This window comes from Drosophila gunungcola, unplaced genomic scaffold (genome assembly GCF_025200985.1).
Source record: "Drosophila gunungcola strain Sukarami unplaced genomic scaffold, Dgunungcola_SK_2 000091F, whole genome shotgun sequence".
Lineage (NCBI taxonomy): Eukaryota > Metazoa > Arthropoda > Insecta > Diptera > Drosophilidae > Drosophila > Drosophila gunungcola.
This window is the reverse complement of record NW_026453253.1, coordinates 297144-314322: the sequence shown is the minus strand read 5'-3', so window position 1 is coordinate 314322 and position 17179 is coordinate 297144. Positions and strand designations below refer to the sequence as shown.

Genomic DNA, 17179 nt, shown 5'->3' with positions numbered 1-17179 from the left:
AATTTCATTAATAACGATTTTTAACAGCATTAGCATCTTCTATTACTAATTATTTACTTTCTTTATTTTTAGCTTTACAACGGTACCCGTTGGCAATGTTTTAACTTATGGAAAGATAAAAATGGATCGCCAAACTTTTAAAAAGTTATATTTTATGTTCCTGTGCACTTTATATAACAATTTGAAAATATTATCAAACATCACAGTAACAAAGAAGAGCGCAACATCAAAAACATCCTACTGGGCAGTAACACAGGTAAAAAATTTGTTAAGATGACTTAATTAAAAAAAACTATTTAATTGTTTTATTCATTTCTCAATCAAGTAAATTGAAACAAGTGTGCTCCTGCTTAGCACTCTTAAAAATACCAAAATTCATTATGAAATTATTATATTTTTTTAATATTTTTTGTTTTCATTACTTGTTATTATTCGTTGTTATTTAATTGCAGAGAAGCAAGCTTACAGAAACAGGAACCATATTCCGAAATCTATCACTTAAATAATCAATTTTAGTGAAGAATATTTAAAATGTTTTAAATTTTAAAGATGTTTTGTGTTTAACTACTGATAAGTAGTTATGAAAAAACCAATTGTCAATCAATCGCTTGTTGGGTATTTAAATTCGAACTTATGGAAATCGAATTCCGATTTTAATGCAGTAATATACTTTGGTGCAAAGGCTTTATAAGCTAGTTAATTTTCCATTGAGTTTATATAATAGGAAAATTGTCATAATTGTATTCCCATGTGCACAGAGCTTCAGAATGCTCATGTTACATGCCAATCGTCATTTGTACATATATGGATTCATCCTTACTTGCCTTTCATGCACGTTTACAAACTTGTATGTATATTAGTGTATTTATATGCTCGTATCCTATATGCATACTTACTTTACTACATCCATATATGCGCTTTTTTGAAAGAGGTGAAGCCCTGTATTCGGCTTAATAGTGTTAGCATTGTGAGTGGGAACGTGCCAATGTGTGGAAGTAATTTGTATTTTCACTAGGTGGGAGACATTCTATATATCTTAGTTGTTTTTCATCTGGTTTTAAGCTACAATAGATTCAGGAAACATATATGGATACGGTTGGGGGGATATATATCTCCGTATTCGCTGTTTAATGGGCATTCATATATTCATACGCCCTGGCAATGGCAATGGCAACAGCTTAAATTAAGTGTCTGGCATGCTCTGGCGGGATGTGGCTGCACATTAATGTAAATATCAGGCAAATGAAATCCTTGGTTTGGTGCCACTATGCACTATAAAACCAAGACAACCAAGACCAATTTCACACTCGTGCCTGGCTCTGAAAATTATTGTGAATCGATTCAGGAGATGACCTCAAGTGTTAAACCACCTACTCTACTTCTACCTCAATTTTGTGTCTATGCGATGGCCATTTCATGCTATGATTTCATGAAATTTTGGAAAGATTATGTGCATGAACACCATTTCAATGGTGTCCATTACGTTGGGACTTCATTTAATCTCGGGCTATTTTGATTTCATGTATTCTGGAAACTCATGAAATTCATAGCATAAACATAGTAATAGACTATCGGCTTGTGCAACATGCGGAGTTGTAGGCGGTATCCTTCCATACATAATTTCCCTTGAAACAGTAACAGTCTCGGCACCCAAACACGTTGTCCTATGACAACCCTGAAATTCAAATCCAAAAACTCAAGCGGATATGAATCGTGAACGCGGAAAATGAACAGAAATTAAGTGACTTCCGTGGCAAATGTCTCGCCGTCTGGCCAAACGAAAATGTTATTTGAAATGATTTCGGTTTCGCTTTCGATGGTGTGAGAGAAAAGAGCAATAAAGTTTTATGTACATCAACGCCATCAATCAGTAAGGCGGTATAAATTTTCGATTTGCCAATTAATTTTTGGCCAGTTAAAATGTACACAAGTACCTAAAAGCAACAATCACTACGTAAAAACTGCTGTGGAATGAGATAAAGAGTTAAAATCTTCTTTGTGCTGAAGCCTGTTTCCTTTTTGACAGAACTACTAAAATACTCATATTACCCAATTGTTATTATAAATTATCCTCCAAGGCCTCTAATAATAGGACTTTCTGTTATATGAATATCATTCTAGGCATAGTTTTGGTTAAGAACTTTCAGGACACATCAATTGGAGATATACTGAAACCAGTTTGATATATTTGATGATAACATTAAGATTAATTGCCTACTTATTAGGGATAGTGTGTAGATCAGTGTAAAGCACTTTCTTTTTCGATATTGTTAATTTCATGTATTTAACTCTAGAACTTCATTGTGTAGTACATGTCTTGTTTGACAATTCAAGTGAACTTGTGTGAGGCGTTTTTCTCTGCATTGAGAGGCCGAGCAACACTCTATTCTAAAAAAGATAGAAAACCACCTCAAAATTCCTATCCAATCCAATCCAATTCAATATCATAAACACTGTTCGTGACGAGTTGAAACTAAAAGGCATCACAAGTAAATACCGAAAGTATTTTTTTAAAGGTATATGTATGCGTAGAGATATGAGTAACAAAAATCAGCAAATATTGCAGAAAAAAAAGTATAAATATAAAGATGATAAACTTTCTAAGCAAAGAGTAAATGACATTTATATTTAACACACTATGAATAAGTGTGTGGAAATAGAGTTGCTACTCATTGCAAAAGTTGTAATGCAAAAATCTTCCTAGGATTATAATAAATATTTATGTTTTACAATTTTTTAACATTTTTTACAATTATTTAAAACAGAAATGTTTAATGTTCGGCAAGAGAATATTCTGTGTCGACTTGTTGGGGACGCTTGCTTGCTCGCTTTTAGAACTTTTGTTTATTTACCTTTTGTATGTAGCTATCGGATTTTCGATACATCACTGATTGAAAGCTAAAGTTAAAAATGTTAGGCCATTTCCCTCATTCAGGACTAGCCCGTATACGCATTTGTGTGTATATTAGGGAAGATCTACGTTTGGCATGCTTTTATCTATTTAGACTGTTTATTTGCACAGGAAACTCATTACGCAAATCTCCCCCAAAGCCATACGTAAATCCTTTTTGGGTCCCCAATAATGCTGCATATGCCTCAGCCGTAGCTATTTTTTGTGGCAAAGGGGGCGGAAATTTTGCATTTTGTATCTTGTATCTTTTTACGCTTTTTGCGCCCTGATTTTATTGGTAAGATTTCTGGAAAGCAGCAATTCCTGAGTGCTATTTCATGCCAATGCACTACTATGAACGAATGCAAAGATTTGTAAAAATTTAGCGGCCCGATTAAACAATGCAACAATTGCTTGTGCAAGATGTGAGTTTTTTCTTGCGGGCATAGCTGGGCATAGCGAAAGAAATAAAGGAAGAATTTTCAATTTCATTTGCCACCTGCGTCACGGATGCGACTACTCTTTTCCTTTGGACGAGTAAAGTAAGTGAAATGACAAAGGAGAAACGCATATTTTCACAAGTGAAAGTTTTAATAACTTGGAATAGGCAGGAACCTCATTTTTGGTGGTTTTAATATAAATGGGGTGTATATTTTTAAAATTGACCAAAATGGCATTGAAAACATTGAATTTTTTCTGACTGAAAACTATTCACTTTAAAAAATAAAAAATTTACAGAAGAGTATATACTATTCTTTGCGATGAAAGCGCACAAATGAAAAAGTGCAATTGTTATCTTTCTGTATTCTGTAACTTAAATTTCAAGTGCAAGACTAAGTTACTGAAATAGCAACAACAATGACCAACTTTTTTACTGTAAGCCGATGAAAATTGGCGGGTTTTATAATAAAAGTAAACCGTTTCTTTATACCCGGTACTTGCAGATTAAGCGATTCCATTCATGTAGTTAAAAGGAATGATGAATGGTATGGTATGGCTAAAAACGTACATTTTATGTTTATATTACTTACTTAATATGAGATAAATATTTTATTTTGAATATCACCAAGTACAGCACAAGAAAGAGTGTCCCCGAAACATTCCGATTTTGAATTAAAAAAAAATTAATTCTAGCCTAGTTCGCTATGCTATTTTTCCTGCCGGAGATGTATTTCTTTTTATATCTCACAAATTGAGTAGCGGGTATCACGTTGTCGGGTCTTGAACGTTTAAAGTGTCATAGCAAGGACTCGTACACTGATAAAAGGGAATAATAAAAATAATATATCTGGTTCTTAAATCAAAAATGTTATGTTCCATATTTAAATTAATATATAAATCATAATATTAAATTAAAGGCATATTAAGTTGAATGATTTAATACTAAAATAATCAAAAATTAATATGGGTATTATTTGTTTTAAATGCAATTTATTTAAGTTTAATCTGGTTTTAATACATTTTTATATATTTATATAAAGTTAATTGAATAATTAAAAAAAAAATTGATTTTTGAAATAGCTAAAAGCAGCAATGGATGAAAATAAAATCAACAAATATTTAAATTGAGTATAAAATACTTGGATTTACAACGCTTTTATTTATTTATAAATGTATAAATTTTTTATGTTATGTTTTATTTTTTTAACAGTGTACGTCTTTGCCGAGTGTCGGTGTAAACAGTAAATAATAAACAAAACGGAATGGTGCTCGGCTCTGGGGTAGAGTTCGGGTTTTTTTTAACTTTTTTTTTTTTGATGCCGACATCTATGGGAGCCCCTTCCAGAATCTCAGGCAGGTGCCGCTATCGAAAACAAAACGCAACAAAACCGAGCAAAAAATGTCTCACAACTTTTAATTAGTTTTTGCTTAAAAGTGACGCACGAAGCACGCCCGCGTTTATGGTATAGATGGTAGCTGGAAGGAGATGCAACAAATCCTGGACCGGATTGGTTTGGATTGGATTGCCGGAGATATTGTACTGGCGGCTTAACGTAGACCGTGAGGCTCATAGGCTGTGGCAGTATTTAGGAATTCAGGGCACAAACGTCCTTAAATAGTGCAAACTTGATATTAGAAATGGGATAATGACCTTTAATTTAGCAATTCGTGTTTTAAAACTGCTAAGGTAACCAACTGATGGAAAATGACAAAATTAATTGCATTTGGCGGGAGCGCGGCGGACACCTTTGGGCGAAGCAACACAAACGTCTTTGGCGGCTTTCCCCCCATTTACTTTAACTGAGTTCTGCCAACCCAACGACAGCGGATGCTGAAGTGCGGAAAATGTTAATTACTTTTAATGCTATGACGGAATGTCAACAGGGGTTCTCCTCTGACCTTCAATGAAAATGTTCACGAGCAGAAGCGAAGAAGGGCATTTGCGCCAACGCCAAAGTCACTGAAGATTGTTTAGCATAAGTTAAACTGCATAGATACTGCACTGCTCCCAATAAAGAACTCAAAAATCTTCTGCCAAAAAATTAAGGACTCCGAACCACTGTGCACGCATCAAAGTTGCAGACATAGTTGACGGTATCAACTACCTGGCTACGTTGCCAATTTTGACGCCTTCCCGGCCATGGACGGGGAAGTTGTGTTAATTTAAATTTATCAAGCTATAGCGCATTGTTAAATCTGTCATCCCTGTTGGTTGTTGCCACTGTTTGCCATCACCGTCCTGCCCTTAATATTGCCATAAAAGTTAAATTAATGCCTGGTTAATTTTATTGCCCAGCGTTGGCTTGGAAGGGTAATACGTGCTCTGTGTTGCTAAAGGCTCCCAGTTGTAATTTGTATTGAGTAAATACAGGAAAGCCAAACGTTTATATACCCTAAATCGAATAATTATCTCACAGCCCAAACCAGTAAGACTATGCCATTAAATTTGGGTTCTATCTACTCTTATTGTATACTAAACGATTATATATACCACATAACTGTTAGAAAACTAAATTGTTATTTCTTTTTTTTTAATTGCTGTTCCCGAAAATGTTGCACTGTCTTTAAGCGTTGCGTTCCGTTCTAGTCAAAATTTCGAAAATAAAGTGTTCACATGAACAAACCACTAAACTGCAAATCAAAAGGTAGCGTTGTTTTGAGGTGGTACTTTGTCACTTCTAAGCAGTCTTAGTTTCCTTTAGGGTTTTGGCAGTTTTTTCTTTGCAATTACTTTGCAAAGTGCAAAAGCGCTTTTCGACAAGCATATCTGAATTGCTAAGCACAGAAAAATCATTTGAAACTGTCAAAAATCAAACCCCGAATGTAAGCCCCGTGGTAAATTAACTGAATTTTAGAATACCCCTCGTCATAAGAAAACAGAAAACATAAATTAAAACGAAGAAAATAAAAATGCGTATCGATTTTAAAAGCTGTAAAGATTTTTAAAATATCCTACAAAATCATTAAAGGGGCATTTAATCATGAAGTTGTCTAATTAATTAATAATTTATTGGTTTAACCTAATGTTTATGCTAAATAATCTGTAACACAACGTTTTTAAATGTTCTGCAACAAAATTGCTTCTAAATTTTAAAGCCCAAACTGTTTCTGTTTCGAAAGGAAGCACACTCCTTACCTTTTTGTAAATGCGCATATATGTGCAAACCTGCTGCCTGTTGCGCTCTAAGCAAACAAATATGAACTTTTAACTTTTAGTAATGCCTTGGGGTCCCTTGAATATCCCGTGTAATGAGTGCTTTCTGAAAACTGGCTGTATACCCTTGCAGATAGTGTTATATTTCCAGTTATAAGTTGACAACACAGTAAAAAGGTTAAAATGTATACAATCTTAAAATATTTACGAATATTAATTTTTTTCGATAACTGGCAAGGTTATATAAACTTATATTTGCCAAAGTTTGCATTCGTTCTTGTTTTTATTAAACTCGCATTATAAACTTAACAGCATAGGAATCACTTCTTGTTGAAGCTTCTAATGTATTTGTGGGGTTGATTTAGTTACAACATTATAAATTGCAACACCTTTCAATCGTCTGTAGCCGTTAAGGGCAATTGTTCTTCCTTTAAACATCTGTTTAATTACCATTATCTGCACAAAGCCTGGGAATTATTTTGTTGGGCTTTTCAGCCCGTAAATGAGTTATCGGTGGCCAAAGCAGTCAGTTTATTAACAATTATATTAACACATGGGCAACAAGTAAAATTCAACATGCGTTTGGCTCAACAGAAAATGTTGTGCTAATGGCATTGTGTGGGCAGTAAGGACGCCTAGAGCATTGTTCGAAATTGTTATACATTTCAATACTAACTACTTACTTAGATGTCAGAAATCCATAATTGAGTTGAGCAACTCACACTCCCCCTGCTGGAGTTAAACTCTAAATCATATTCTTATGCCTGAATGTGTTTCCTAAAAAAAAAAATGTCGGTGTACAAGACATCCATACAACAATTTTTGAAATGGATCTTTTAAATTGTATTATTAAAACCCCAATCAATGCGGCTAAACCGTATAATGTACGAGCATCTGAAAATAATTTCTTTACAACAAAAGTTGTTCACGGTAGCCGGCGAAAAAAACTGAAAAGCAATTGCTTGATTCGCTAAACTTTAAGAGCTCTGTAATACACTTCCCAGACTTCTATCAGCGGCAGCTATGAACGTAGCCTGAGGCGGCCAAGCAGCCGTATTACAAGCCAGTGTAATGTAAATGAACTGCTGTCACTGCCCCAAAGTTTATGACAGGTGAACACTGTGAACGCGTGAGCTCGGCAGAAATCAAATAAATAGCAGGAGTGTGATGCCGAAAGCAAACCCGCTGAGACAACAGCCAGCAAACAAGGCTGCGAGTCAGTCATGTTGGCGGCGGCTTGTTAGGCAGTGAGACCGACACCGTCGAATGTCGAAAGGCCTTCGCATTATTAAGATTGTTAAAAGCCAAGATATTGATTTATGCAGATAAGCGCTATTATGCCAAAGTGCCAGTGAGCTAACCTAACCATCCACCGTCCGCATCCGTCAGCCCCCGCTAAACATAGAAAAAAACATATGTAAAACCAACTAATTAATTGTTAGAATTGTATAAAAATGATAGTTTACCTATAAAATGTTTAAGTGCACAGAATAATGGTAATATAAATCTTAATTTTTTTTCCACAATTTTATTTTATTTATGTATTTTTTTTATTATTTTTATTTGTTGTATTGAGTTTTATGAAAATTTTTTATAGACACTAACGTTTACTATTACTTACTATTTTCTGTCTGCACTGGGAATCGAACCGTTGCCGCGTTCACCAAAGGCTCGTTATCTAACCATTGGGATACCAAAATATGATTTTTAAGAGGACTTGAACTTACGACCGAGAAGATAAAGATTCGGCTATTGTCTATAAATAGGTTAACTACAAATCAGAATACTATTTAAAAAAAAAAACAAAATATATGAAAAAATTGTCTTGTTATTATTTAAAGGTAAAGGCACAAAAAAACAAAATAAATGAAAATAAATAAATAGTTTTTCTAGCATTTTAATTGTTGTAAAACTAATCAATTACCCAAAATAAAACATTAAATTACATCACAAGTATTAAAGTAACAATATTTTTATGTTGACTTTGCATATGGATTTTTTCTGTGTGTAAGTCCTGACTGACTGCCGACTGCCTAATGGTGCCTGTTAGGCATGTTTGTCTTGCGCCCTCTTCGCCTGCTCCTTGATATGAGGGTGTCCTTCCATCCAGGCAGGCACTGACGAGCCGCAGGCAGGTTAAACCTGACAGGAGGAGGATATTTCTGTATCGCAACTGCAAACATTCCACAAAAACACCCGGTTCGCGGGAATGTCATGGGTTATATGGGTGAGCGACCAACAACATTCAAATTTCAATTATTTCCTTTGTGACAACTATAAGCAGCCTAATTTATTGTGGCACCTTTGCCAGGATAAAGAGGTCACGGTAAATTGCGAAACGCTTTAAACCGATACGATGCTAAATCCATTGCAATGTTTAATTTAAACTTAATGTAGCAAACAAATCTCTGATTTGTACTTACATATGTTAGCTTTTCATTCAATTTTTTTTTATTGCTACAAAAAAATAAGTTACCATCTTTGTATGCATTGCAATTTTTATGACTTCACTCACACATAAGCAAACTTGACAAACAATTTAGTCTAAGCATCTGTATTTACGCTATCGTTTTCTACTGCAACATAAAGTAATTATTATTGACTTAGTCATTCAGCCTCGAATAAGTTGGGCAAACAAAGTTTCTCACATATGTGAACATGTTCCTTTGTATATCGTATTTGCATATGTACCAAATCCGAGTACAACCTACGAATGTAATGCAAGTTTCCTTATTTCTTTTTGAACACAAATGCAACAAATTAATAGAAAATAAGTTGTAATTATGTGTTCTTTTCCTTCTTAGAGATATCGTGAACCATTCAAAATTAAATATATTTGAAATAGAAAATGGCTACGAAACTTGATAAAGATATTTTTAAATAGTTAGAGAACGAATTAAAACCAGACCAAAATTCTCTTCTGTTGACCTCCTAAATGAGTGTCCGCCCCATGAAATAGCCCAAACATCCATGAAAACCCATCAATTGCCACTTGCCTTTGCTGAGGCAAATGATACAATTAAATGGCAGCGACACATCACACTCACATGACATCACATGAAGCCAGTAGTGTAGTCTGGTTGTAGTTCGAGTGTCCATGTGTATCCATGTGTCCGCAGATTGGCTGCACAAGTGAGACAGCGCTTAATCACTGGCGGTCTGTCCCCGCAAAAAAAAAATGAAAACGTTTCGTTTTGCACGTTCGGACTTAAATGTCAGCACGTGACTTAATTCAGTGGCCCGCCGACTGGCTGTTAAAGGCCGTTATTCGTTATTTCTACCCTTTTTACTGGGTGCGTGGGTGCGGTTCGTAGGGATGTGGAACGAAAGTAACAGCTAGCAGGTACCTTTTTCGTTCCACAGACGATTTAAGCTCATAAATTGTAATAATAATTTTAAAATCTTTGCGCAATTTGGCACTCCGGTGGCTCAACAATTTTCCTTCTGTATCCTGTGCATCTACGAGAAAGTATCTGTCTGTTGGGCAGCATTAAGTGCCACTATAAAAAACTATCATAGCGCATGCTGTGGTAGTACACTCAAAAATGTTTGTTAAATCAACAATAAATTCCTTCCTAAACATCTTAAACGTTTCAAAAAGACTTGTTTCAAGTGCCAAACTCTTGAAATATGAGTACAATTCTTACAACAATAACGATAAGTATAAGGAATGATTAGTTACAATTCATTATAAAGCTCAAATTATACTTGGTTTATTAGTCTTGGCTTATGTAGAATTCTCAATTCATTTCGTACTTGACTACCTTCTAAGCCTGCTTTTATTTAAACGAAGCGCAGTTTGTATATACTTAAAGGTAAATTGATTACCAATAAAAAGAAAAAAATATTGACATTAAAAAAGAAATCCGCCATTGATCGTTTAGGCTTATAAGTTCTTAAAAAATCGCGGTCCTTGGAGGATACTATTTTCGTGAATATTGGCCATCAGCTCAGTTTTTAGATGCGATAAATTTTTAAAACTATTTTAAAGCAAATAGCTTAGATGTAAATCCTGAAAATCGTTGATTAGATTACTTTTCCAACAAGACATTTCAAGAGCTTATGATTTACTTAGCTTATGATTTACTTAGCTTATGATTCCAATGAGCTCTTTATTTCGGTCTGATTTACCCGGGCTGCTTTGCTGAAGGGAAAGGCAAAGGGCACTTCGAGTATACTTTTGCTGGGCTTTAGAATGGAGCTCCTCACCTGATGATCCTCGATTAGACCATCTCAAAAAACACAAGATCAATGTTGTTCAAAGCGGTCCATTGATTTTCATTTGTCCCGTCCATGGCATTTAATTTCTCCACTTGTCTGCTGGCCACATGACCGCGAACTGGCGCACAAGCTCTAATGTTACACATAATTTGTTAAGCCAATTCATGCCAACGGCAACATGTTGCTGCTTTTGTGACTCTGTCATACTGCTCCTAGTCCTGGTGATGGTGATGGTGCTGGTGCTGGTGATGGTGATAGTATTTTGTGTTGGAGAAAGCCGCACAATTTGGGTTTCATTTTTGTTGCTTTTGGTGCTGGCTTTGGCTTTATACCCTGCTCTTGTTTTGCATGGCATTGGCTGGCCGTCCAAGTCAAATAAAGAGCAGAAGCGGCAAAAACACAATTCTGTGCAAATGTTTCACAATCAATTTTAAATCGCACATTCCATGAATGCGACGTCAGCCGCTTATCGTCCGCCTGGCCCCATGCTCCTCCTTCTCCTCCTGCTGTTTTCTGTTTCTGGCGCTGCTTTGCTCCTGCTCCTGTTGCTGTTGCTGTTGCCAATTCGTGCCAAAATCGATTGGCAACCATTCTAAAAGCATTTTGTGCAGCAATCACAATTTCCTTTTAGCGCCGCGACTCACAGATATGTTCATACAGTTGCGGTCAAAATAATATTATTGGGACAATGTAAAGTGTTAAAAACACATGCCTTTAAGGTGGTGCTTAGGACAACTTTTCTTTTATCTTATCATATTTTTTATGAAAAAATAGTTTTATGATTAAAGTTTTTAAAGGAAACAGTTATTAATTTTTTAAAATTGACTTCACCCTATACTCCAAATAAATGATTTGTTCAACATTTATTTATCTGCACTTTTATTAATATTTGATGTACTGAAAACAATTTTTTTTTAATTTTAAGATAAAATAATTATCTGCAAATAATTAACAACACATCAAATTAATGAAAACATTAAACAATTTTTTTTTAAAGATAGGATACTTATGTTAAATGTAAACTTGTATATATATATTTTTTTCAAAAGTTACTTCGCAACTATTTTTGATTGCTATCGTCATAAGCTTAAAAACAACTATTATGTTGACTGCATCTGTACATACAGTGCACCCACCCACTGTGAAATTGGGTAGTTAGGGGCTCGAAAGTGGGCGGAGGAGGACAAGCGCCGACGGCCTCAGATTGCGTCCTGGTCAGCCAGCCATTTGCACAATATGGCAGCGATCATTCGCACCATGTGACGCTGTGCTTATGGTTCGTAGCTAGTAGTAGTAGTACGAGTCCCTGACCTGGACTTGCCTGTGGTCTTGGTCCTGGTTCTGGTTCGGGTCCTGGTCTTGGTCCTGAATCCTGGGTACCGGCTCCTGGTTTTGGTCCTGTGTCCCAGTCTGACCTCCTGCTGCTAGCACTCGCACTCGCCATTTGCCATTCGCCATTCTCCATTTCCTGCGAAATATCACAACCTTTAGCCTGCGTTCGATGCAATTATACGGCGGGCGCGGGCTGGAATCCACTTCATCCATGATTTAGCATTCTTTTTGGTTATGGCTGGCTTATTTTTTTTCGCCCCGTCTGCCGTAGATACATACATACATACGTATTCTATGTACCTACCTATGTATATATTTATATGTAAGCGTGACATATCTATTTACCTACTATTTATATATACAAACATGTACTGTACTGCACTGCACTGCCTTAGACTGTCCTTTTAACTTCGCTTGTTAGCTCTTGTGTTGCCCCCAAAGAAGGCGGATGGAATGGCAGGGAAAAAAGTCAAGAAAATGTATACGAAATGCGTTTTCATTGCGTTTTCCACTGGTCCTCTTCTCTACTCTCCTTTTCTTTGCCATCCTTTTGCAGGCTGAAAGTTCGCGTCGTCCCCGTCTTCATCTTCATCACAGTCACCGCATCGCACTATGGATAAATAGCCCCGCAAGCCCGCAAGTCATGGATGTTGCAATTTAAATGGATTTATTCATTTGGCATTGCACTGCTTACGCTTACCCATCTCAAGAATGGAATGGATTGTAAGGGAAGTGAATGGGTCGAGACATAGATAAGTTTTTGTGTTTTTGCGCTCGGCGTTTCATCGGCTTCATTGCCTAAACGCTCAGGTTTCTGGAGATTACGAGAATTATGCGCACCGAATGTAATTGGAGGGATTATCACATTTTTCGCTTGAAATATATATCTATATATATATGCTGGCAAACTATAATGTGCTAATATATTTTCCGGTTTACGACGAAGTTTTTGCATTACAAATTTTCGATGTAGCGAATTTTTTTGGAGACCCAAATTTTGGAATTAGGTTTAATTGTTTTTTTTTACAACTCAAAAAAAAAAAAAAAAACTTTTATTACCAGTATTTGTTGATTTTTGCAAAGACAAAAGTGTACAAATCTTGTCATAACTTTTTTTTTTTAAGATGTTCACCGACTTCAAGAATGACGTTGGCGAGAAAATCGCTTGAAATGGTTCAATAATTCATGTTATACATAATCTAGACGGTAGACATGGTATATATACATATACTTTGGTAAGAACGTAGTAATAAGATTGTGTGTCTGCTGCTTCACTGCAAGTGAAAATGGGGGAAGCAAAATATGGCACGAACTTAAATTGGTGACGAAAAGGCAAACCAAAAGGCGAGGAGGCAGGAAAAGGATTCCGGGTAAATATTCCGACTCAATAACAAGGACTGTCACAAGCAACAAAGATTGTGTTTTGGCTTAGCTCCGACCACGGTCCATAAACTTGTTGAAAGCTTTCGCACTCACTCTGTGTGTGTTTTTCTGTGTGTGTGCTTCTGTGTGTGTATATATATATAGTATACAAATGGCGTGGCATAACTAGCGGGGCTGTAGATAAAAATAACAATTGAAATAAATGAGCAAGGACGACTGGGATGGGATTTAATGCGCGCCCCCAAGAAACAGCAGAAAGTGCGAATTGCGAGTTGCGAATGCGAATGACGGAGAGGGCCAGCCTTCATTTTATTTGCATACTTTTAGGAGGCCGGCGGATTGAAGACAATTTGTGGTCAAATTGTGTTTGACTTCTTCTTGCTTTCGGCTTTGGTTTTGTTCAGCTTTCTCAGGACTTTTCCAGGGAGAGCTGACCTAACCGCTGATTACAGTGTTTTGCAGTCCAGTCCGGTCCAGCCAAGCTGCCCTTTCATCTGCGACACACATAGCAAGTAGTCCTTCTTAGCAGCGAATTTGTTGGAACTTCCGCTTCCGATTCTATAAGCGGCATTGAAAATGCTGGCGCAGATTGGAGTTGACTGCAGAGTTCATTGCATCTTTTGGATCTCGGATGACATGCGAACTCCCGCTCCCTGAACTCCCGCTTTCCTTCTTTCTCAAAACAGTTCGCGTATTTTTCCTAATTAATCTTCTTTTCTTTGCGCCGATGATGGCCGGAGTGCTTTTTCTGCGGACGTTTCGTAAAAACTTCAGCGAAAGTGCCGAAGCGAACGGAATGCGCGTTGAAACAGGGTAATGAGTGGCGGGACGGGGAGCGGGGCGGTACACGTTGAAAAAAACATATGTGAAGTCAATATAGAAAAAATGTTGCCCTGCTAGTGCAATAATTATGTTGTTCTTAACAATTAATTATTTTGTTCGGCCCTTGAGAAGTGTTTTTACAATTAAAATTGTAGACATTTATATTGTTTTAAAGAGTAGATTATCTATACTAATAGACAATCGTCGAATCTTTATCTCTTCGGAAAATTAAGGAACCGTGACAGGCTAGTAATCTCTAAGTAGGTTCAAGTCCCGCTTTTGAAACGAATTCTTTTTTTAATAAAATTTTTTTTGGCAATTACCTATTTTTATATGTTAAGGGGGGTTTTCAACCACTACATGGTTGACTTTAAACTGTTTTTTTCTTTTTTTAAGTGTACACCGAAGTAAATTAGCTAAAAAATTTACTTAGTCGGTAACGAACGAAGCAAAGATGAAGATGAATGTCTGGCTTTTGCGACGTGGATAAGCGTGGCGTTAAAAAGGGCAGCAAAAGTGAAGCCAAAGGCGAAGGCGGCGGCGAAGGCGAAGGCTTGTCCGTCCGGATGGGCAATTCTGGACTGAGTGGTCCGGCCTGAATGCCACCCAGTCCCTATCCCTATCCCTATACCATATTTACGTTTTTCTCTTTAACACGCGGACGCGTCATCAGGTGAAGTGCAAAAGTTTCTGGCGGATGTTTGGCGTAGATTCAAAAAGTGGAGAGCGGCAGGAAATTCCAGAACGAAACGGGCTGTACTAATGAAGATAACATTTCCTGTTGTCAGCATTTGCAAAGTTGAACAAAGCCAGTTACCACCGAGCAGTCTTAGCCCCATCAGCCCCTCGAATTTCTCATTTTGAAACTTTGCGTTGCGTTTGGCGAATTGAAATAAATGAAGATGAACCACAATTCAATAGTTTTTATGCTGTTTTTAGTTACTCCCATCAGTAAAACATATTCGATAAGCGCTCTCCAATTAATGTCCGTTATAGCCGCAGATTTGTATTTAAACTCGTATATCTTCATTAAGCCAAGGCTTGGACAATTAAACAGAGATACCAACTATTTCAGCTGTTTGCTCTATTGGACTCCGCTTTGTGGGAAAGTCGTGAAGTCAGGGCAAAACAATTTGCAGCCGTAAATTGTTAACGCCAAGCCAACTCAACGTAAATATCTGTGAGGCAAGCGGGTGCGGGTCCGTTTCCCGAGTAAATTATTTATCACGATGGACATGGACAGTCAGCAATGGAGCTCTCTGCTTCGGGGCTGGTCGGAATCGGAATCCGCATCCGAATGCGACGCTTGTCTTTGTTTTGACTTTGTGAAGTTAGCGAATTGGTTCGGTCGTCCGGTTCTCTGGAATTGGGTTTTAATTTGTTCTTCAGCATAGCCAACCTGTACTTTGGCTTTTTGCCCACGATTGGGAATAGATGTGGCCCGTTGCCTGTTGCTGGGTTCTCTTTGGCGTCTCTGGGTGACGCACAAGGACAATGCCATGCCGTGGCTGCTTAAAGCGAAGTCATTTACACTGCAATTAATCATGATTACGCGAGTGTGCGCGCACTCGTGCTTCGGTTGACCACTTCCACCCACGCGATGTCAAGTTCTTAGACTAGCTCAACTACCCATTTTATTGCGCTCAAAGGGTATTCGAATGGCGTTAGCTTGAAGCTGTTTTTGTTCCCCCATTCGCTGTAGTTGCTTTTCATCTTTTTCCTACGTTTATTTACTTAAGCATCATTTTGTTTAATTTAAGTGCACGCCCCAACTATAAAGGGACACCGCTTTAGACCAACGTGCTCTTTATCACTTTGTTTGAGTGATATTGTGCATTCAAAAATGTAGAATTCTTATTTTTTTTTTACTTCCTGCTCATTACTTATCTCATATGGGTAGGAGTAAACTTGATTATTATTGAAATGTATAAATTTATTTTTTATTTAAAAATGTGTGTATTTGAAAAATACACAAGTTTAGTTTTAAGTAGGTTGTAATTCATATACAGTAAAAAAAAAATTCTCCTATGAATTGAACATAGTCTACATTCCAGTGCTCATTTATCACGTGCAAATCTGACGCCAGATGTGCGACAAAAAGTCAGGTCTGTAGGACATTTACGGCCATATGTTCTTGACTCTATGGGAACTATGGGCATATCAATGCGTTTTGGGGTGGCAGGGACTCGAGTCCCCACATAAATTACATAAAATCCAATGAATCATGCAATACTAGATAAATAACTAAATCAGGATCTCGTCTTCAAACAGCTGCCGGCTAGTCCCGAAGTCCTTCGCACGTATGTACGTTTGCGGGTTTGTGTTATACATGTAGCAAATGCGTGTACATGCCATATGCGTTTACTTATGCGACGACACTTGAAGCTTTTCCAGCTCGCAGTGGCCCAGCAGGGCCTAATTAGATTACATGCAAATTAAATGCATGCAGCACGTATGTGTATATGTACAAGATGTATACCATACATATTGCCGAGAATATGTGAAGACAGTGAAGAATTTTAGCTTATGTACTTAGACATGGCTGATTTTTGCTCCTTGTGCTTGTTGACTTACCTGCTTGTCGGCTGAAGCTTGCATTCTTCGTAGGAGAGGTGGTGATAAAAATCGATCACCGCACACAAAAAAAAAAAAAAAACAATTTTGCAAAACAAATTCCATGGGTGATGTTTGATTAATTGAGTTGTGTAACCCAATGTTGCGCCCATAACTTGTTGTACTTTGTGGGAAAGAGGTACGAGAGCAGAGCCTATGTGTACAGTTCCATGGAAGCACACACTAAACTGCCTTGGGACGCGGCAGTTGCACGACTGAACACTAAACCTTTGCCCGTTGCAGCGTAGACACGCAGACTCGTCGCCCGAGTCGCGAGCTTCTCGTTGCCAATTCCGGATCGGATCGGATGCTATATGTATATA

General features: G+C 37.1%; 1 protein-coding gene across 1 annotated transcript in view; it reads left to right on the top strand.

Annotated features, from left to right (window-relative positions):
- Positions 1-240: 240 nt before the first annotated feature.
- Positions 241-17179, top strand: part of LOC128265071 (calcineurin B homologous protein 1) — a 107567-nt gene continuing 90628 nt past the window's right edge. Inside the window, exon 1 of the mRNA XM_053000873.1 lies at positions 241-256. The gene's annotated coding sequence lies outside the window, so the exon portion shown is untranslated. The remainder of the gene's footprint in view (positions 257-17179) is intronic.